Raw genomic sequence first — 24,409 nt, forward strand, 5'->3', positions numbered from 1 at the left:
ACCTTGTGATGTTTTACTGTTTTTACTTTATTTATGGATTTCCATATTGAAGCCATCAAGTATGAATGGAGGTTGATTTCTAGTTTGAAACCAAGTTGGATTTAGTTTAAACTTCTTTCTGTGAAAAGGACTTTGCTTTTTCAGTCACCAAGCTTGAAAACAAGTATACACTACAGAGAAAAACAGTTAAGGGCTTTGTCTTGGAGTTCACAGTCTCATGGCTGTAATAATATTTGGAGGGCTAGAACATTTTAGAAGTTGTAAGCACCACTATTCCCTAAAATAAAGGGCCCTTTTGATATATAGATAACAAGAAAAATAATTCTGTAAGAAATACTTTATGGCTGTATTTTCCCTTCCAAATATGTACTAACATTTTTGTTTAATTAATTGAAATCAAGAGTAAAGTATAAGTGGATGAATTTCCTAAAAGGGACAGTTTGTGACCACAAAAACATAAATATTTAGAGTTGGTATTTTGTTAAATTTCTTCAGCAAACTCAACTTTTTAACTCACTGCATGTCCCCTTTTTAAATATATTAAAAGATGTGTGTGCTACAGAAAATACTTTTTTTTTTAACATGATTACATCATGATCATGTATATTTATTGCTGTTTGAGTCTCCTGTAGCCCAGGCTGGCATTGAACTCCCTCTGTAGCTGGGATGACCTTGAACTCCTCACCCTCCTTCCTGCCCCCCATCACCCTTCCCCCTGATTTCAGGGATGGAAGGCATGTACCACCTTGTCCATCTAATGCAAATATTTTCATGTATTTTAATTGCTGTTTGAATGATTTTTTAAATTTATTTTTGTGTTTCTTCAAGCAATTGGTTATGCTAGGGGAAGAAGGAAGTGTGATGTCCCTTTGTGATGGTAGCATGCTTCATGACACTCTGTGTCCCAGCCCCCTTTTGCTACAGATTTATAAATCTGATGATTTAAGATTGAAAAACAATGTCCTTTACCCAAATAATGCAGTCATGGTTTTTAATGTTGCTTCAGATGCCACCATCTCCTCATTCTTGATGTTATTTTTCCTGTTGTATTTTTAGGTATTCAATTAATATTGTTCTCCAGTTCTTTTTACTCTTAAAGAATCAGTGCTAAAGGTGAAGACACTATTCTGCCTTGATGAACAACTGTCTGAAAAACTAAATGAATTAAGGATACAAAGCATTACAGAACAAAGTAGAATATACTACATGTCCAGCATAGAACTCTATACAGAATGTGTGTGTATAAGAGATGCTATCTCTTTTGTTTTTCCTAACTTTGTGGGACAAACTACATCTGGTTGGAATAATAGACCAAGCATTTAGGGAAAAGGTAGCACTTTGTTCAGAACAAATCTAGGGCAAGAATTGAGATGACGTTAGAAAAAGTAAGTAATCACCTGTCTGACATACTACTAGGTCAGAAATTATTTTAAGAGGGTTTTAAAATTACTATATATTAACTTTCCACAATAGTAAATTTCATCATATTTTATACATGTATGCAATGCGTTTTTGGCAATAATCATCCCCTTATGACCTTCTCTTGTTCCATCCCTTTCTTCTATCTATCACCACTTATACTTCCCTCATTTAGACTCCCCCATCTACCCCCCTCTCTAAGCATGCGCGCGCAGGTGTGTGCACACGTACACACACACATACACAGTCATAGCTTTCCAATAGATGAAGATATTTGAGTAGCTTCACTCCTCCAGTAGGTCTTTGAAACAAACCCTCAAGGGTCATTTGTAGGAACATGTATGCCCATTGAGCTTCCAAGATTCCACACCTACCCAAGTGAGGGAACATCTGGTTGGCCATGTGCCTTTCTTTAAAAAAGAAATAAATGAACAAACAACTAAATTATAACCTGGACTGTGAAAACACATTTGTAAGCTACATAAGCTGCATGAAGGTAGATTAGGGAGAAAATACATTGCTATTGCATGAGTGTGTTTGTAAAAAGTGAGTGTCAGGAACTGACTGGGCAACCACTGGTGTTATAGGGTGGGACTAATAAAGAGCAGCAACTGGGCCATAAGGGATCCTCCCTTTCAAATGAATGACTGTCCTCACTGGGCTGAGTGCCATGGGAGTGGGCTTGGTTTATTGTAATCACGAGTTCAATCTTCTTCTCTTCCTATTGACTTCTTTCATGGGGCAGTGTAGCAAAAAGTGCCTCACCAGAAGCCAGTGTCTTGATACTGGACTGCCAAGCCTTCAGACCATGACAAATAAATTTTATATTACACTAGTTAGTCTCTGATATTTTGTAATTGCAGCATGAACTTAACTGAGGTAGGTGGAAAGATGAATTTTCAGGTTAGTTGTTTTAAATTGGTACTAATTACAGTATTTTCCATCATTGAAGAGTTCAATGTATTTCTATCTAGCATCTCTCCATCATCTCTCTATTAGCCATCTGTTATCTATTAGTAGTCTGTTACCTATCTGCCATCTATTAGCTATCTGTTTGTATATATCTATCTCATCTATCGATCTATCTATCTATCTATCTATCTATCTATCTATCTATCTATCTATCTATCTATCATCTGTCTTTACCTAGCCTTTCACCTTCTCTTCTGCCTTTTGCAGTTATTGATCTGAAGCCCATTGCCCGATTCAGGCATATCTGTGCAGTAGACCTATTCACTGACACAGGTGTGGCCATTAAGTATATCTAACTGTCAAGTGTGTCTAAGATTTAAACTCGCATTTGATTCCACAGCTTACAATAGAAAACAGACTGCATACCACCCTTTTGGAAACACTAGACTTTGTGTCTGTTCTTCAGTGTTCTCAGGACTCAGGTTCTCCAGACAGGGAATAAAGTCTCACTTTTAAACTCCCCATTGCCTCTGAACTCATCTATTCAATTCTCACTACTGCCAGTGACATGCATCCATATCCTAAGTGGCCAGGAAATCAAATTGAAAGCAGGATGAAATTTCATCAAGACTTATTTTCTAACTAAACTAACTGCTCAGACTGATGTAAAATGAATTTGAGCAATTTTTAATGATACGATTTTCATAGCTAAAATGATATTATAGAGAATTTACATTTATAAGTCCTACAAATTCTGTAGGAGTAAGATAATATTTAACCATAATTTTATAAGAGGTACATTAAAAAGGTCCAATCAATGATATTTTACTTGCAGATATCCTAAGTTAAAAAGGAAAAAGTTTGAGGTAGAATATAAAGGCCCTAAACTCCTTATTGCTTCAGTTTAACAAGGAATCAAGAGTAGAGTTCGTCAAAGAAATAATTGAAGACTCCCTGGGAAGAGGCGACTGAGGTTTTCAAGTTTATCATGAATCATGCAATGCCTTTGGCAAAGCCTCGCTGGAACTTATGATATTATAATGAATCTTATAATGTAATTTGAGATTTCACTAAGGACTTAATTCTGATTCTGATGGGAATTTTATCCAAGAAAGGACTGCATGCCTGAGTCCCAAGAGATGGGCGCTGTTGATCATGATAATGTTTTGCCTGAAGGAGAAAAGGTAAACTGGTGTTTTGAACCTAGATGAGAAACATCCCATCTATTTCTTTTATACTGAGCAGGGGTAAACCAGGAGAGGACATGAAATCTGCCTCTTTTGGAAAAGAGAGTGTGAGAGAGAAATGACAACTGCTAGTAGCTGCATTTGTGTGGGACTGAAGTCAGGCCTTGTCTGAAATCCCTATCAGTGTTTCTAATGGCATAGGCGTGGGCATCAGTGATGGCTCAGTAGATCTAAATCTGTCTGCAAATCCGAGCAATTGGAAAATGCTTGTGCTCACTCACCTCCTGACAAAGGAAACAATAACTCGCACAGTGGGAAGCCGGGGCTATCTTCTGACACATTATGTTTCCAGCCCCAAAATGTCACCTGAAACCCACAGAAGGGAGATGATTGAAAACCAGCATTGGCCCTGAAACACACCATGGAGGGTGGGGGGTGGGGGTGGGGGTGGGTTGGAGGAGGTGTGGAAACTGCAAAATCGACTGAGATTTCCATAAAGCCCCACACACTGTTGACACAGATCTTCACTGAGTACATGCTAGCATTCTCTTGTAAGGCCAAGGGTCTTCTAATTGACCAGGCAGGGGAACTTAAGGCTGTAATTTGAGGTGTAACTGTAACATGTGACTTCTTTGCAATAAGCCCCAAGAAAGAATGGCTATGCAAATCTTTGAATGGTTTTTCTCTTTCTCTGTCACATGAACACGGAGAGATTCTGCGTGAATTATGTTTGAAACAAATGCAACCCAGGAGACTCTGGAATCCAACTTGTCTTCTGTAGCTCATTCTACAGTTCTACTTGGAGTTCCCTGTGCTATTAGCTGAAGGATTCCATAGAGTTCGTGTGGGTGGAAGGCAGCTGACAGGTAGAGATGAATTATTAATTTCACAGTAATATCCTTCTTAGAGCTTTACCAAATCACTAGTTTTGGAAACCATGTGACCCTTCTCAAACACAAATACTACTTAATGAGTCAAATTAGAAATGTATGCTCACTAGAAACTAGGGCTGGTGTAGGGCGAGCAATGAGAAAATGGAAGTTGGTTCTCATAACTTAAAAAGAAATTCCCAAGGTCAGGAACAGAAATACTGCATCTTCTCTCTCGTATGTGGATCCCAGCTGCAGGGTTTTAGGTATGTGCCTCTAGGTGGGAATGAGTGTATGTGTGGCCAGGAAAATACAGAGAGGGACATGAGAGAAAAAAATGGTGCTGTAAGGCAGGGTGGAGAGAGTAGAACACATGAAAATGGAAAGGGGAACACTGGGTAGGGCTAAGAGGGGAGGCAACATGGAGATTAAGGAGTTGAGGGACTTGAGAAAAGGAGATCAAATAAAATTAAGGATGTAAGAAAAAGGCAGAAAGAAATCTGCTAAAGATAAACAAAATAAATAGATCAAGTGTGAATTTAAATAGAATTTCCAGACCTAGCAAGATAAAGCTGCTTCCATAATGCATAGGTTATTAAAATCTCAGTACCAGGGGTGGGCAACCTCCTTATTCAGGGAGGGGTCTGAGGTTTGTAAAACAACACAGCTCTTGGTTGCTCACCAGAACTACAAGGTAAAACCTTATTTCTGAATATACCATTTGCTTTGATTTCAAGATGAAGAGAAAAAAAGCTGGGACAAGAAAGGAAGGTTCCTTCTTGCTAGCTAACCCACATAGTGCTGGGAGGTGCTGTATAGGCTTCTGAGAAAGAAATATCATCAAGTCTTATCCATTTGTGGATCCTGCATCACTATACAACCAACCACCCAGGTAAGAAGTGCTCCTTGGTGAAATAGCGGCAAGTCCGTAATGGGGGTAACCAGCTACTCTTGATGGGATTGGAAGTCCACTCCACAGGAGGAAGCCCACACTTGAAACTGTAAGCCTTGCTCAAACCTACAACTTGGGAAAGTTATTGGCCCTACAGGGAAAGCTACTGCTATTGCTTTGCTGTAAATGAACAGGATATTGTTGCCTAAACAGTATTTATACCCATAGACAAAGCTCCTTTTTTTTTTAATGCTGAATGCCATTTATTGAAGGAGGGAGGAGGTCTTAAATACCAGCTTACAGCACAATGGAAGAACCCCGAAGGACAGAAGTTTACTACCTATGTTTTACAATCTTGCACCTAAGCTGTTAACACCCAATATGCAGGATACACAGACAAAGAACTTCCCTTAAGCATTCAGGAGGGTGGAATCCGGCAGGGAATTAGCATAGGGAGGGCATCAAGGTCAAGCAAGCAAGGCAACAGCTACCCAAAATGGGGTCCAGGACCCTACAGGTCCCCCCTTTTACTAAAAAATGAGCTTCTGACTTAGGTTGTGTGGGATGTCATCAGGTCACCTTACCTGTCATGGAGATGCCTGCCCAGGCCACACAGGTGCTCTGTCTTAGGTTGGTGAGTGCCCCCCAGGCATTACCCGTCTATGAATACTCATTATCATACAGGCTCAATCATGTGTGAGCTGCAGAGTTAACTGCTGCCAAAGATCTCAAAGTGGTGCTGGGCTTGCAATCTGTGTGTTCAACACAGAAAAGACCAACAGAAGTCCTAACCCACCCATAGCCTTCATGAACCACACAGGACTTCCTGCTCACCTGAGATCACCCTGATCATGACAATCTTTACTGGCCAGCAATCGGATCTTGTTCAAGCCTGAGGCAGCCATTGATAATCAAGGAAGGTGTCAAATTGCACCACCTCAGGGTGATAGACACTCTGTTCAGGAGTGGACGAGTACTTGTTTGTATTATTGACTACAATAAACACTCCCCCCCAAAAAAAAATTTCCAAAGCTCCTTTTTTATAGCTGCCAGTATAGTGTTACATAATTAGTCAAATTGCTGAGACTCTTGCAGATTATGCTCAGTCATAATCTGCATCACTCTCGTCAAGGCTCATGAAACACTGTAGAAGATGGGTCAAAAAGAATATGAGAGCCAAAGTAAGGGTGAGGCTGAGGTAGGAGCCTGTTTAGGGAGCAAGGAATCACTGCTGAGATTTTTCTCCCACAGCAGCTCCCAATAGCTTCACAAGACATACACAAGATTCACCTTGTCAACATTCTGTCATGGGGGCTCTTGAGACCCCACCAGGATATATGGGCAGATAATATAAGTTAGAGGTAATGGCTCACAAGGTCCCACTTCCCCTTGAATATCTCTAGGTGAGTGAGAAGTACTTTCTTCAGTGATATAGCCTTGGGTAATGAGCCATGCTCCTGTAAATAATCCTTAATACAGGACCTTGTAACCGTACTGAAACTCAGTGGGTTACAGGAAGAAAGGCAGAGAGAGACAGAAAGAGGGGGTTGCGGCTAGTTGAGAAGGAGATCAACAGGATTGTGAGTGGAACAGGAGAGGGTAATAGAAAGCTAATATGATAAAGATTCTTTTTGTGGCCAGGCAGTGGTGGCACATGCCTTTAATTCCAGCACTCTGGAGGCAGAGGCAAGTGGATCTCTGTGAGTTTAAGGCCATTCTGGTCTACAGAGAGAGTTCCAGAACAGGCTCCAAAGCTACACAGAGAAACCCTATCTCGAAACAAACAAACAAACAAACAAACAAGACCCCCCAAAATTTTTATGTATGTATTAAAATCCTCAATGGGACTGATTAGTATATATAATGAGCATATTTTGAAAAAAAAACTTAGATTATTTGTGCTAGTAACATAGTTTGGGACTTTTCAGAGTGAAGCTACTAGCAATCATGAGAAAAAAATTATAACTGAGTTTAATGTATCTGCCAGACCATAAGGATGTCCTGTTCCTTCTAGTTTCCCATATTCCTGAATGGCTTGCTTTACACAGGCATAGAATTGAAAATGGGCATATCTTCTGAGCTGGCGTAGAACAACAGATTCTTAAAATTTGTTTCTTTGAGACAGGGTCTTATGTGACCCAGACTGGATTCAAACTCATCATAAAGTTGGGAAAGAGCTCAAGCTTCTGATCCTCCTTCCCCCACCTCCCTAGTGATGGAATCACAGAGAAGTACCCCATGCCCAACAAATGCTTTATAAAACTCCGAGAAAGACCAGTATTTGTGGTTTCCTACTCTGAATTCACATAAACCATCAAGTTTTGTACCTGATTTCCCATTTCAAAAAGGGGATGTTAACACATTGAGTTATTTACTGCTTGATCATTGTCATTACTATGGTATCCAATTATTATTATCTTTTCAATAATATTCACAACAAATTCACAGTTAACTGAGGTTGCTGGAAAGGCATAGTATGAAGTTTCAAAAGTGAGAGGCTAGCAATAGAGAAATGAAGAGGTTTCATCCCACCTGGTAGGGTTATCCACAATAATCATTTGAACAGGAACACTACATTTTAAAATTAAATACAATATAAGACATGAAACAAAATAAGCAACGTGGATTCATTTCCTGTTGTTGTCATAAAATAAAATAACAAAGCCTAACAGCATCAACTTCCAGCAGAAGGGGCTCATTTGGCTGGTAGTTTCAGGATAGTCTGCCAGTCCATTATCCTGAGGAAGACCAGGGGGCAGAAGCTGCAGCAGCCAGCACAGAACACCTACAGTCAAGAGTAGAGGGAGTGGAGAGAGCAGTGGAGTATCATACACATGCCAGTAGTGCTCAGCTCACTTTTCTACTCTCACACAGTCCAGGATTCCCCCAGAGAAAGGTGCCACCCACAGTGCATGGGTCTTTCCACCTCAATGAGTGTAATCAAGAAAACCCCCCACAACATGCCCTAAGCCAACTGATCTGGACAGTCCCTTATTGAGACTACTTTTTCAGGTGACTCCTTTCTTTAATTGACACAACTAAAACTAACCATGGCAATAAGTTTTAGAAATTTTTCATATCTGCAATAGCATTAGGATTGCTCTTTTTCCACATTGGTATAAATACTCAGGGTTTTTTTTTTGTATATAGGTTTAAGATCTCATTAAAAGAAATTCAACTTCATAACTGAGCTTGGATGCTGGTGAATTATGTACACAGACCAACATGTGTCAGCATTTGTTGGTACGTTAAGGTAAATAAATATAGTTCAGATGCTAACAGACTAATTTTACACACATTATGACAGTGTGTGATGTTAAGCTAGGTAAGTAGGTCCAATTGTATCCCATTACCAATGTGTCATTAATAATTGGAACAGAAATGAACTTTCTCTGATTTTTCTAAGCACTTAGTGCTGCCAGAGCTCAATAACTGTCCCATGATTAATAATAAAGTAACTTCTTTCAAAAATGAGACTCTACTGACCTTATTTTCCCTAGCACTTGAAATCTCTCTGGCAAGCAACCTACCACTATATATCAAGCATTCAGCTGAAATGTGTATGAAGCATTACACATTTACAACATCCCCCTTAATTCTGTAAAACTTTATTTTAGTCATGTAGGCACTATGTTATGTTCTGATATTTCAGCAGTAGTTGGCACAATATATTACCAGAGAAATATGTTAGAAAAGAAAAAAAGAACAAGGCTTTGGATGATTAAGTTACATTAACAGCTTTCTCTAGCTTTATTTAAAAATTGATACAATAAATGTCACTTTAAATATTTTAAAATATATTTAATCAGGAGGAGCAGGGGTTTTACAATTTATTATTGAACACAGTATTTCTTAACAAAGTTTTTTTACACAAAATTAATTAGTGTATAAAATAAAGAAAAATAAATGAGTATGTACCTCTTTATTGCTACATTTAGGATTTGTTGGTATAGTAAATTAAATAAATATGATTTGGATGCTAGTAGACTAATTCTATACACAGCATAAAAGTGTAAATTATTAAGTATTTCTAATTTTAGTATTTGACCTAACATGTACTAATCAAATTGTATCTAAGAGATATCATTTCTCAAATTTTAATTCTGTTAGGTTCCAGGTTATAAGGGATGAAAGTCTTTTTTTGGGAAAGTTGAATGTTTCCAGATAATGAAAAGAGACCAACTGATTGATTAGATAGATCCATCCACCCATCCATCATCTATGTACCCACTCTCTACATTGTTTTTGTCAACTTGACAGAAGCTACAGTAATCTAGGAAGGAGGAATGTCAGTTGAAGAATTGCACACATCAGATTTGTCTGTAAGCAAGTCTGCAGAGCATTTTCGTGACTGATGATTGATGTGGGATACTGTGCCACCCACAGAAGGTAGGCCTGGGTTGTACAAAACAGTAAGATGAGCAAGCCATGGAGAGCAAACCAGTAAGAAACATTCCTCCATAGGTCCTGTTTCAATTTCTACCTCCAGGTTCCTTCCTGCTTGAGTTTCTGTCGAAGTTGCTGTTGGTCATGGTGTGTTTATTATAGCAATAGAAAAACAAACTTGAACACCATCCAACCACTTATTCAGAGATATCTGTTGCATGCCTAACATCTCCCAGGTACTAACCCATGTACTGGGGATACAATGGAGGAAGGGCATAATTCCTATTCCTGACAGTGTACCTGACTCTGAGAATGATGGGAGACCATAGTAATGACATAGCTCAGGTCTAGTTTAGGGACTATTGTGGTGGTATTTTACTTGTACTGAAATGTGATTTTAATTGTATGTTAATAAATAAAGTTGCTGGGGGTCAGAGCTATTAGAGTCATAGCAAATGTGTGGCGGCGGTGGCGCACGCCTTTAAGGACCTGGAGGGCGGCACATACAGGCAGTGACGAGTCAGTCACATGTTTGGGTTTACAACCAATGAGAAGGCAGAACAGCTAGAGTATATAAAGACATACACACAGGAAGTAGGTCCCTTTCGGAGAGCTCTCTTGGCTGAAGAGGATCGCTAAATCAGGAAGGGTGAGGCTCTTAGCTCTGACCTTTTGGCTTTCTTCTCTGAATCGGCTCTGTGTTTCTTATTTAATAAGACGGTTGGTTACATCTACAGACTATACTATTTAGGATCAGGATTCTGTTTTGGCTATCATCCAACATGTTCTTCTCAGGTCTCCAGTTAGGCTGTACTAGATTAGGGGTTTGGTTCTGTAATCCATGACCTGAAACTAGGACATCTTGCTTGGCCATTTTAAGAGAAGGTAGTCACCATGTTGGTCAGAATAATAAGATATCATTCCTATGAAGAGATATAGCATAGAGTACCATGGAACAGCAGGTATAGAAGCCCGGAGCATTCTGGAAGCCTTCCAGTGACAGCAGAGATGGACCATTATACAGACAGTGCTCTGACTAGGAAACTGTAATTAAAAGGCTCTGAGTTCTGACTAATTGAGGAGGACAATCTGGGCTTTCTCACCAATCAGGTGAATTTAGATTAACCCGTGTAATAAATAAAAGAGTGTGACACCAAATAGGGGTGGGGCAAGGAAGTTATATTTCATGTCATTTATAGCCTGGGGAGCTGTTTCAGTGGTAGGAATTAATCTCCTACTTTCTATCAACTTTTCTGTACTGATTGCATATAGATGCTGTGGAATAGAATATTTATACAACTAAGTAATAATGTGTTACATTTGTTGGTGTTGCAGAATAATGGTTTAAGTATGTAAAGATGTGTTGATTTTGTTTATGCTGCATTTGTCTAATTATGCAAACATGTGTAGCTGTACTACCTGGCCTGCCTAAGTAAGGTACCTGATTGGTCAAAAAAAGCTGAATGGTCAATAGCAAGGCAGAGGAGGGATAGGTAGAGAGAGGAGAGAGGGTAGAAATGAGAGATAAGAGAAAATGAAGGAGAAAGAGAGGATGGTGGGGGACAGAAGCCAGGCAGCCACCAGACAGACAAACATGAAGGAAACAGGAAAGTAAGATATGCAGAATAAAAGAAAGGCAAAATGCCCTAAGGCAGAGTGCAGATAAAGAGAAACAGATTAAAACAAGAGCAGGGCAGTGGTGATGCATGCCTTTAATCCCAGCACTTAGGAGGCAGACCCAGGCAGATCTCTGTGAGTTTGAAGCCAGCCTGGTGTACAGAGCAAGATCCAGGATAGGCACCAAAACTACACAGAGAAATCCTGTCTCAAAAAACAAATAAATAAATAAATAGGAGTTAAAATAAGGCCAAGCATTCATAGCTAATAACAAGTCTCTGTGTCATGATTTGGGAGTTGGTTGGTGGCTCTAAAGAAAATCTGTTACATTTGGTGTTCTAAGGTGGGACCTAAATTTCCACATAGGGCCTGGGAAAGCTGAAAAATAAAATCGATATGGCTCCTTTAATAGGCTCTGCCCTACAGCAAGTACTTGAGTAGCATATTAAGTTGAAACACAAAACTAAGTAGAAATGCCTGCCACAGTGCAGGCACCAGCTTCCTAGAGCTGAGGTAGTTGAATGCAGCTCCCAGGTGAAGGTAGCTCTCAGCCAGGCACCCAGGGCATAAAGCTCAGCTTTCACGACCCAAGTGTGGTGGAACCAGCCACCAGCACAAAGCCACTTGGAAGTTAAGATTTGGCTCAAGTGATCAGAAAAGGCTAGAGACACACAGTATAGACAGATCCAGATTAAAAAAGAAAAACTGTATACAGGTTACAGTGTGTTTAAAAAATGTGTGTAGGCTTAAGAAATGAAAGAAAATGGGCATAGACCATCATAAAAAAAACAAATAATTAAAAAATAATGAAATCTTTAAAGAGAGAGTAAAGTAAGATAGAATAAACCATGTAAAGATGGAAAATACACAAGGAGTCTGAATCCTGTATGGTGTTGTGTTGAGGTTGAATTTTTTAAATGCTGATGAACAAATGACAGCTGCTGAGAGACAAGGAATTGTAAAAGGAACTGCTGAATTAAACCAGCCTAGATACTTTAGAGATATCTTAACCTTAAGATGGAATTCAGAAAATGTCTTCTGTTGGGGAAGAGGTTATGCTTTTGTTTCCACAGGAAATGAAGGGCTCTGGATTCCTTTAAGGTTAAAAGAGATCAGCTTTGATCAGGAGAGGAAGATATACAGAATGAAAGAAAGATTAAAAAGCCCCGAGGCAGAATGTAGATAAAAAGAAACAGATAAAAACAAGAGCTAAGATAAGGCCAAGCATCCATAGCTAATAACAAGTCTCCATTTGATGATTTGGGAGCTAGTTGGTGGCCCAAAGGAAAGCCTGCTACACATAGAAGCTGATGCTGGCCTCTACATTAAAAGTTCTGTGTGATATCTCAGTGATGGAGGAGTTGGAGCTATTAAAACCACCTGCTCTTTTCTCAGTTCACCTTTCTGTTTCAACTGCTGGTATTCGTGAGTAACCAGCTTTAAAAAAGATATTCTACCCAAATTTTGGCACAAGGCTCCTGTATAGAACTTGTGGAATCTCAGCTATTCTTTACTTGAACTACACACACCAAGGTACAAGTGCAAAGGAATAGGAGGCAGGAGCCCATGACTCATGTAGAAAATTCTAAAAAGCCTACACAAAGTTCCTCAATGGTCCCTTGAACATACTGGACACCATCACCCACCTGGGTCACCCACCTGATGCCCTGCTGGACCAGCTTCATTAATTTCCTTTCCTTTCTCCACTTCTCTCACTTCTGTTCCTTTGCAACAATAAATTATGCAAGCTCTTTTTCAGGCTCCTTTTTACTCTGTGTGTGTGTGTGTGTGTGTGTGTGTGTGTGTGTGTGTGTGTGTGTGTGCGTGTGTGTGTGTTTTGAGGGTGAATAGTTGGGTAAGAGAGGAGCATAAGAAGACATGTCAAGAAATTACTTTGATAAAAGATGACAGAAGGATAAGGTTCAGATCCATCAAAGAAGAGGAAGCTGGTGCCATTTGAGCAGAGATCTGATGAAAGGGAATGAAAAAGTTATTTGGGGGAAGAACAATGAAGGCAAACAGGACTGTAACTTTAAAGTTCTTGTAAAAGTTTATCTGGCACAATTGAGCAACAACAGGGTAACTAGCATGACTGGAGATGAATGAACAAGAAAGAGAATTATAGGAAGTACGTTTACAAAGTCCACTGAGGCAGATGGCAGAGAGGCTTCTTGTAGCATGAATCTTAACAGGTCTTATTAATGAAATCAAACCTGGAGCCAGGTGAACGCTGAATAATCAGAGAAACAGAACAAGCCACAGCCACCTCACCTAGCCAGTTCCTCAGCTGATCCTGTTTCCTCAGACTGGATGCCTCTCAGCTGAACTGTGCTGCTCAAAAGCCTAAAAGCTTAACCAGCTCTAGTTCCTCATCCTTACGCCTTAAATACCTTTCTGCTTCCTGCCATCACTTCCTGGGATTAAAGGCTCTTGTTACCATGCCTGGCTGTTTCCAGTGTGGCCTTGAACTTACAGAGATCCAGACAGATCTCCGCCTTTGGAATGCTAGATTAGGAGCTGCTAATAAGAAGTGGAACCAACCCAAGAGAAAGAAGTGTGTTGCAATCAACAAAGCTGAATGGTGTTGGAGATCTGGAGTGCTTTGACATCAGAGATGGAGATGCAAAGTTTGGAGTTTTCCTGGCTGGTTTTTCAGTCTTCCTTTCTTCCAGTATTTCCTCACTATTCTCCCTTCCCTACATTTTGGAATAGTAATGTATATCCTGTGCCATTATACATTGGAAGTATGTGATCTGCTTTTTTATTTTTATTTTATAGGGGATTACAGTGAAGAGATTACATGAAACTCAAAAGAGACTTTGAACATCAGACTGTTAAATAAGTTTGAGACTGTTACAGACTGTGGGGACCCTTAAAATTGGACTGAGTGCATTTTGTATTATGATATGGCTACAAAACTTTGGGAGCCAGGGAGTGGAATGTGGTGGTTTGAAAGAAAATGCCCCCCAAACAGAGTGGCACTATTAAGAGGTGTGGCTATGTTGGAGTAGGTGTGGTCTTGTTGGAGGAAGTGTGTCTCTGTGAAGGTGGACTTTGAGGTCTGATATATGCTCAAGATACCTCTTGAGTGTCTCAGACCACTTCCTATTATTGTGAACCAAGATGTAAGAACTGTCTTCTGCTTCTCCAGCACCATGTCTGCCTATACACCACCATTTCACAACATGATGATAATGGACTAAACCTCTGAAAATGTAAGCCACCCCAATTAAATGTTTTCCAGAGTTGCCATGGTAATGGTGTCTCTTCACAGCTATAGAAACCCTACCTAAAACACTCGTCTGCCTCCTCAGTATTCCCCATGCCCTACCTAATGTTTGACTGTGGGACTCTGCATCTGCTCCTGAAAGTTGCTAGATGAAGTCTCTCAGGTCTCTTTGATGACAATTATGCTAGGTTCTGGTCCCATAATACCCTGTAGGCAGGAAAAAATGTGGGTGGAAAGCTTTGAGGTTGGGTATGTATCCCAGTCCTTCCACTTGAGGCCTTGCTTGATTACAGAAGATGGCTGGTTCAGGCACTGTGTCCCAACTTACCAGGAGTCATTGCTAGAGTTTTTCTCATAGATTCTATGGAGTTTCCATTGCACCTTGCCCTCATATCCCCCAATTCCAGTTGTTTCAACAAGTATTTTCTCCTTCCCTTGCATTATACCCATTTTCTCCTATTCCCAACCCCATCTATCCCTAGTCCATGGGCAAAATGTATTTCTTTCTCTCAGAGATAATCTAGCATTCCTCATTAAGCTCTCCTTGTTACTTAGCCTCTCTGGGTCGATGGACTCTAGCATGATTATCTTTTACTTTACAGTTAATATCCATTTATAAGTGAGTTAGTTATATATCATGTTTGTCTTTCTGGATCTGGGTTTCCTCGCTTAGGATGATTTTTTCTAGTTCCATCGATTTGCCTGCAAGTTTCATTATGTCATTATTTTTAACCACCAAGCAAGAATCCACTGTGTAAATGTACCACATATTTTTTATCCAGTCTTCAGTTGAGGGACATCTAGTTTGTTTCCAGGTTCTGGATATTATGAATAAAACTGCTATGAACATAGTTAAGCAAGTGTCTTTGTGGAATGGTGGATAATTCTTTGGGTATAAAACTGGGTCTTGAAGTAGATTAATTCCCAATTTTCTAAGAAACTGCCATATTGATTTCCAAAGTAGCTGTACAAGTTTGCACTCCCATCAGCAATGTAGGAGTCTTCCCCCTGTCCCACATCCTTGCCAACATGAGCTGTCACTTGTCTTTTTGATCTTAGCCATTCTGACAGGTGTAAGATGGAATCTCAAAGTCGTTTAGATTTCCATTTCCCTGATGGCCAAGGGTGTTGCATATTTATCTTTAAGGTTTCTTGCCCTTTTAAGATTCTTGTGTTGAGAATTCTCTGTTTATACTTATACCCCATTTTTAATTGGATTATTTGGTTTGTTGATGTCTGGTTTCCTGAGTTCTTTATATATTTTGGATACTAGCCCTCTGTGAGATGTGGAGTTTGTGAAGATCTTTTCCCCTTTTGTGGGCTGCCATTTTGTCCTGTTGATGGTGTCCTTTGCCTTACAGAAGCTTTTCAGTTTGATGAGATACCATTTATTAATTGTTGATCTTAGTGCCTGTGCTACTGGTGTTCTACTCAGGAAGTTGCCTCCTGTGTCAATGCATTCAAGGTTGTTCCCACTTTCTCTTCTATCATGTTCAGTGTATCTGGTTTTATGTTAGGTCTCTGATCCACTTGGACTTGAGTTTTGTGCGGGTGATAGATACGGACTATTTTAATTGTTCTACATGTGCACATCAAGCTAGACCAACACTATTTGTTGACAGTTCTTTCTTTCTTCCATTGTATAATTTTGGCTTCTCTGTCAAAACTCAAGTGTCCACATATGTGTATGGATTTACTTCTGGGTTTCTTATTTGATTCTAGTGATTAACCTGCCTGTTTTTATGCCAATAACATAAGGTTTTTATACCACATAACTCCGTGGTAGAGTTTGAAATATGAGATGGTGATACCCCCAGACATTCCTTTATTATGAAAGATTGTTTTAACTATCCTGGGCTTTTTGTTTTTCCATATGAAGTTGAGTATCGTTCTTACAAGGTCTGTAAAGAATTGTGTTAGAATTTTGGTGGGGATTTCATTGAATCTGTAGATTGCTTTTGGTAGGATGGCCATTTTTACTGTGTTAATCCTACCAATCCATGAGCATGGGAGATCTTTCCATCTTCTGATATCATCTGCAATTTCTCTCTTCAAAGACTTGAAGTTCTTGACTTGCAGGTCTTTCACTCGCTTGGTTAGAGTTACTCCAAGATATTTTATATTATTTGTGGCTACTATAAAGGGTGTTGTTTCCCTGATATCTTTCTCAGCCTGTTTGTCATTTGTATAAGAGGTCTACTGAATTTTTAAAATTAATCTTGTATCCATTCACTTCACTGAAAGTATTTATCAGCTGTAGGAGTGACCTGGTAGTTTTTGGGGTCACTTATATATACTATCACATCATCTGCAAATAATGATACTTTGAGTACTTCTTTTCCAATTTTTATCCCCTTGATCTCCCATAGTTGCCTTATTTCTCTAGCTAGAACTTCAAGTACTATAATGAATAGGTATGGAGAGAGAAGGCAGCCTTTTCTTGTCCCTGATTCTAGTTGAATTGCTTTGAGGTTCTCTGCATTTTATTTTATGTAGTCTATAGGCTTGCTGTATATTGCCTTCATTATGTTTAGGAATGTCCCTTGTATCACTGAGCTCTCCAAGACTTTTGTCATGAAGAAGTGTTGGATTTTGTCAAATGCCTTTTTGGAATCTAATAAGATGATCATGTGCATCTTTTTTCCAGTTTGCTTATATGGTGGATAACATTGACAGATTTCCATTTGTTGAACCATCCCTGCATATCTGGTATGAAACCCACTTCATCATAGTGGATGATGTTTTTGATATTTGCCAGTATTTTATGGAGTACTTTGCATCAATGTTCATGAGGAAAATTGGCCTGTAATTCTCTTTCTTTGTTGAATCTTGGTGTGTTTTGGGTATCAGAGTGACTATGGCATCATAAAATGACTTTGGCAATGTTCCTTTTGTTTCTATGTTGTGAAATAATTTGAGGAGTATTGGTATTAGCTCTTCTTTGAAAGTTTGATAGAATTCTGTGTAAAACTATCTGTTCCTGGACTTTTTTTTGTTGGGAGTCTTTAAATGACTGCTTCTATTTCATTAGGGGTTATAGGTCTAGTTAAGTTGTTTATCTGATCTTCACTAAACTTTGGTAAGTAGCATCTGTTTAGAAAATTGTCCATCACTTTTAGATTTTTCCGATTTTGTGGAATACAGGTTTTTGAAGGATGATTTAATTATTCTTTGGATTCCTCAGTGTCTGTTGTTTTGCCCCCCTTTTTGTTTCTGATTTTTTTAATTTGGATATTCTCTGTGTCTTTTAGTTAGTTTGGATAAGGATTTGTCAATCTTGATTATTTGCTCAAAGAAGCAACTCTTGTTTCACTGATTGTTTGTATTGTTCTCTTTGTTTCTATTTTATTGAGTTCAGCCCAGTTTGATTACTTCTTGCCACTTACTCCACTTGTGTGTGTTTGCTTCTTTTTGTTCTAGAGCCCTGAGGTGAAATATTCTGTAAATATTTGTAGGGTCCATTTGGTTCATAATGTCTCCCCCACGCCCCGGGAGAGCAGGCCCTGCACCTCACCTGGGTAACACAATAGAGATAACCTTTTTGGTGGAAGTGTGGGTGAGAAAACCCTAAGTTGTAAGTGTGGGACAGCTGTCCCCACTACTTGTCTGTCATGTGACAGTGTGGGAGGGTGAGAGACATCCCCCTTACCTCTTGCCCCTTACCACCTGCAACAGAGAGCTGACCCTCTTCCTTTCCAGCCACAGCACTCAGAAAATGGGCTCTGCCCCTTGTCTAAGCAGTGCAGCAGAGCCACCCAGTGTTCAGAGGTGAGTGTGACCCAACCCCAATGTTATGAGTAAAGGAGAGCAGTCCACATTACTTATCATATGGTAGCATGGGCAGAGGAGAGACACCCTCCCTGCAACCTCCCACCCTTCAGTGCCTGAGAGAGGTGGAGGAGCTGGCCCTTGGGTCATAAGAGCAGGAGGGCTGCTTCACTTGGCAGCTGCAGCACTTGGAAGAGTAGCCCCTGTATCTCACCTGGCCAAACCAATAGAGCTTACCCTAATGGTATAGGCGAAGACAATACTGAGGGCATGAAAGCAGGAGAACCAGCCCTACCACTTGCTCATTGCTACAATTGAATTAGTCTGCTGGGGCCATGCTTGAGAGCTCACTCTGGTGGTGAGGACAGGGGAGAACTGGCTGATAGACCAACCCCTACAGATGTCCAGGTCCAGAACCAGTGTTATGACGACCCACCCCAACATCCACCCCATCTATGATCTACTGCAGCACCTGAAGGGACCTGACCCACAGGTACTGCAGGGTCTCCACAAAACAGGGCAACAACAGGGTATCCAAGAAGAGTCCTAGTGAGGCTCCACATTGATAATGTAGTTGAAACCAGAGGCCTCAAACCCGACCAATGACTCTTTATAATGAGCACTTGCAAGCAAAGATATATGGACAAAGGGGTTTACTGTGTGCCTCACTGTATCACACTAGAGCTTCCATGACAAGATTTTTTATTTCTTCCATTTTTTTCTCTTAAAATTTATTTTATTTGAAGGGAGGCATAAAGGTGGAGGATGGATGAGAAGGGATGGGGAAATAAATGGGATCAAGATACATGATGTGAAAGACCCATAGAACAAATAAAAGGAAAATTAAAAAAGAAGGAAAGAAGAAAAGAAGAAAGAAAGAAAAGAAAAGAAAGAGAGAGAGAAAAGAAAAAGAGAAAGAGAAAGAGAAAGAGAAAGAGAAAAGTGTTTGTGCCCTTGCATTTGGGGCATAGATGTTAAGAATTGAGACATAATCTTGGCAGGTTTTTCTTTTGATAAGTGTGAAATGTTCTTCTCTGTCACTTTTAATTAATTTTGGTTTGAAGTCTAAAAATTTTGTTAGGTATTAGAATAGTTACACCAGCTTGCTTCTTGGGTCCATCTGCTTGGAAAATCTTTTTCAACCCTTTACACTAAGTAATAGCTATCTTTGATATTGAAGTGTGTTTCTGGTATGAATCAGAAGGATGGATCCTGTTTTTGTATCTTTCTGTTAGCCTGAATCTTTTTATTGGAGAATTAAGTCCATTGATATTGAGAAATATTAATGACCAATGATTTTTAATTCCTGTTATTTTGTTGTTGTTGGTGGTGGTAATGTGTGTGTGTGTGTGTGTGTGTGTGTGTGTGTGTGTGTGTGTGTGTGTGATTGTGCTTCCTTCTTTGGATTTTGCTGGTGTGAGATTATTTATTATGTATGTTTTCATGGGTATAGTTAACCTCCTTGGGTTGGGGTTTTCCTTCTAGTAACTTCTACAGGGCTGGATTTGTGAGAAGATATTGTTTAAATTTGATTTTGTCTCAAAGTGTCTTGTTTTCTCCATCTACAGTGTTTGGAAGTTTTGCTGGGTATAGTAGTCCAGGCTGGCATCTGTGGTCTCTTAGAGACTACATGACATCTCTCCAGGCCCTTCTTGCCATTAGAATCTCCTTCGAGAAGTGTGTCTAGTTTTTTAGTACCATAATGGAATTAAACTCCAAAATGAGCTTTGAAGAGAGTAGTGATACTCACATCATATTTATTCAGACAGAGAAGTGCAAAATAAAACTTTAAAAGTAGATTTAGATAAATTGCCTGATATTACATGATTGTGTGTGTATGTGAGAGATAGTGTGTGTGTGTGTGTGTGTGTGTGTGTGTGTGTGTGTGTGTGTGATGAGTTTCTGGGTATTCTGAAGATCTGACATAATAAATGATTTAATGAACTGGTGGATTAAAAACATGAATAGACTATTGGGATGGTGAATGGTGGACAACAAGACTGCCTGAAGTGGGTCACTGAGCAGAGAGTCCATTAGCATGGCTACATCTTGCCATGTCCCCTTATTGTAACTGCTTTGCTCTATTTCCTGTTTGCCATGAGGTGAGTCACTGCCAGCATTTGCTCCTGTCTCTACAATGTTCTGCTTCACTATGGGCCCAGAGTCATTGGCACCATAAACTATGAGCTGAAATCTCTGGAAAAAGGAACCAAAATACATTTTATCTCTTAAGTTTCTTCTGTTGGGGATCTGGTCACAGTAATGGTGCAGTCTAACACAACCTCCTTTTTTCCCTAGGCTTTTGGGACACAGAAATTTCCTCAACATTCTCCTTTACGCACCATGTATTTAAAGCCTGTTTTTAATGTGCCATTCCCTGAGCTCTTTGTAGTAAATGCTTCAAAACTGAGGCTTTAAACTTTCCTTTTCTGTTTGTACTCATGACCTCAAAAATGCCATAGCTAAAAGAATTTGTAGGGAGGATGTCTCTGATGATTACACCCTTAACCCATTCTTATGGTAACTAATGTCCAAGCTCCTAGGATACTTCGCTTGCCAGTTCCTTCCATAATTTTGTCTTTATTTGGAAGATGGCAATTATGTCCTTCTGTCTCCCAGATCTTAAATGATTTTTCTCTCATTTGTTTTTTACCCAATTTGTTGTCAAACCTTTCAACTGCCAACTTCATCTAAAATTTACCTTCTTTCTTCCATCTCCATTAGAGAGCCAGGCCTTCATCATCTCTTATCTACATCATTTCACTGGCTTCCCAGTTCATTCTCAGCTAATCCCCTGGTTTCTGTTCTCATTCTCAGTACAGGAGGCATGGGTGCTAAGTCAGGGCAAATCATGTCACTCTTCTTCAGACAATGCTGTAAAGTCTATCAATTTAACACAAGGTAAGAGCAAGTCAGTGGATCCCCAACTCTCTTACCACATACCAGCCAACTCAGTATCATCTCCCTGACATCACACAGGCCTTCTTCTTTGCTTATTCATCAGTCTCCTGACATTCTTCAAACATTGCAGAGTTTGCCCCTCCTCGGACCTTTAGCCACTGGTTCTCTCTGCCTGGAAGACTGCCTCTGTCCTCAGCTGCACAATGTGTTTGTTCCTTTATCTCTCTTATTGCCTTGTGCCCAGACCTTGTTCTTTCAGGATGTCATCCTATTCACTCTCATTGCTGTTTTGTTTTCTCTGGAGTACTTGTCATGAACCAACTCTCTGCATGTATTTGCACTACATCTCCATACTGTAACATAATTGCCAAGGACACAGATTTAGGATTGTTTTATTCATTGGTAGTTCTCTGTGGCAGAGCTATAATTTTTTAGACAATGTACACACACACACACACACACACACACACACACACACACACACACACACACACAGAAGCAGACATGTTTAATAACCAGGTGATTCTTGCTACATAGTGAGCAAGCCCCTAGGGATTTCACCTTTGAACAAACAGCAAACAGTTAAATTTTGTAAAATGTTGGAAAAAATGTGTCTGTGGATTACAAGAAGTTTTACAAAGCTAGAAGGTGTAATATTTAGATAGTCATGAAACAAATTGTATAAATTAGTATCATCTAAGTTCAAAACGTCAGTTACCTGTTTTAGTATGATCATAAACATGTTTCAGTGTTTCTACAACACATTTTTAACAATCAAGAAAATGGAAAACTATTTTGGGAGATAGTTCTATAATCTACAGAACAAGGCAATTTCTCATGACCATTAAAAATCTCTATAGATCCCAAGGGACTCCAGATAGGAGCAGCCAGACATCTTGGCATCCATGCAAAATTAGGTATGACAATTCATTAAAAATATCTTTTGGAAAGGACTGGTGGTTTTCTAAATTGTGAGCTGTGGGGAGGGGGTTAAAAAGACATAAAACCAAACAATCAAAAGACCGAAATCCTAAAACCATGTTCAACTGCCTGACAGCTTTTCTTAAAAAAAAAAAAAAAAAAAAAAAAAAAAAGAAAGAAAAAAGATTCCAAGTGTCACAATACAGTGTTCGTTTTCAAACAAATAAAATGAAGTGTATGAATAGGAGGAAATAAGTGGAGATGGACACAGCATGCGTCAATGTCCATGGCAATCTTGCTCAGTTGCATGCATTTACAAACTCTGGAGTTCTGCAACTCATCTTCCTGGAAATAATAATATGTGGAATTTAGGACTATTTGTTTGTAATTTAGGAACACAGTGTTTCATCTTTTTGAAGTAAATGGGACTTATTCCTAATGACATTATCTTACCGTGAATATATGCACTTCTCAATCAACTCACAGCTTGGTGCTATGGATAACAGGAAATGCCATCTAAGGATGTTGCCTGCACGCTGGAATCCCACACAGACGAATGATAGAGAGGAGACTGTGGAAAACGAGACCCATCCTGGTAGGTGAGCAGCATTACTGAGCCAATCAGCTTTGCAACCAGGTGGCTAATTTTATATACTAGGAAGGAACAGGTTCACAAAAATGAAAGTTTTGAACTCAGTTTTTTTTTTTCCTGCTTTTCAAGCTTGAAAAATAAACCAAAGATCTGACTGCCTTTATCCACCCCTGTCTGCTTTCTTAATTTATATAATACCCTTGTTAGGCATTCTGATCACAGTCTTTAGTATTTTAGCTCTCTGTTCTCAGATAAAATCAAATTGGCACGAATTACTAATTTCTTAGTAGTTGAACTATTGGTAGCTCTGTCCATACAGGGTATCATCAGAAAAATATTTCAAACAGAATATTGAAACTTACAGAAGAAAAAGTGGTTCTGACTGTGGACAACTTAAGGTTTCAACTTTAATCAAAGTGAATAAAAATAATTCTACACACACACACACACACACACACACACACACACACACACACACACGGTTGAAGTATGATCTGTGGATCCCAGACAGTCCCTGTTAAGCCCAAGGAAGGCACCCTTTAAACAAGTATGCACACATAGCTGCTGGGCTGCACATTTAGATGATTTGTGGCATAGAATTAGAAATTGTTTCAACTTTTTTGAAGGGGAAGAATAGCACAGTTTAGAAAAAAATGTACAAAACCTGGAGTGATCTTGATTCCTGGAAACACCCATTTTCTTAGTAAATGTAAATCAAGGAGAAGTGGCTCTCGAATTGTTTATTCTTGACTGGGAGTGTGTGTCAGTATGGAAGGGCTGTGTGTGTGTGTGTGTGTGTGTGTGTGTGTGTGTGTGTGTGCGCATACATGATTGGAATGAGACAAAGCAATACAAATATTCCATTGCTTGCCTTTGTTGACAGAGGCTGGAGACATAGCCTCTAGAATGCTGAGGAAGAATTTTTGCAGAAATACATGAGAAAAGTACCCCAAACTACCCGCTTTTCTCCACACTTTACATTTGTTTCTCTGCATCTTGGGCAAAAATAACTTTAAAGGCACACACACACCCACACACACCCACACAAACACACACACACACAACACAACACAAAGGTGATTCATGGAGCCACAGAACTAAATGAGAACGCTCTTAAAACATTCACAAGAATGAGAAGTTCCTTGGATCCCCCTCATCTCCATGCACACATCCTCAATTAAAACAATGCCCCTGATAGCAGGCAGTGTAATCTGCATTTTATTTCACTCATGAGCAAAATAACAAGTTACTCAGGCCTGCGGCACTCATGAGTGATATGGGGCGTGTAATATCCTTTCCATTGAGTTTCCTATTATTAAGCTTGAAATAAGGAGTTCAGAATTAACTGTGACAATGATTTTATCTAGTGTTGGCATCACCATTAGCTTTTGCAGTTTACTGCTAATAAAAGTTTAAATTTGCTATTACTTCTAATAACCTTCTTGCCACCTTAGCTGTAGAAATTAGACAAAGAACCCTGCTGACATGTGGCTAGTGACATTTTCTGAAAGTGTGGAAAACTATGATGACAACAGTGACTGTTATTTACCAAAGTATAATAAAGTCAGGCCCTGCTGGCCTTGGGCAGCCTAATCTAAAGCACCTGCTTCTGGGGGCTTGCAGGGGCGGGTCTATAAAAGAACAAAACATAAGATGTTGGTTTCTGTCATTGTTGTTCCAAGCCTCAGAGATCAGTGTTGTAGCAATCCAGTATAT

Source organism: Peromyscus californicus, unplaced genomic scaffold, assembly GCF_007827085.1.
Source record: "Peromyscus californicus insignis strain IS unplaced genomic scaffold, ASM782708v3 Scaffold_9__1_contigs__length_137607984, whole genome shotgun sequence".
Classification (NCBI taxonomy): domain Eukaryota; kingdom Metazoa; phylum Chordata; class Mammalia; order Rodentia; family Cricetidae; genus Peromyscus; species Peromyscus californicus.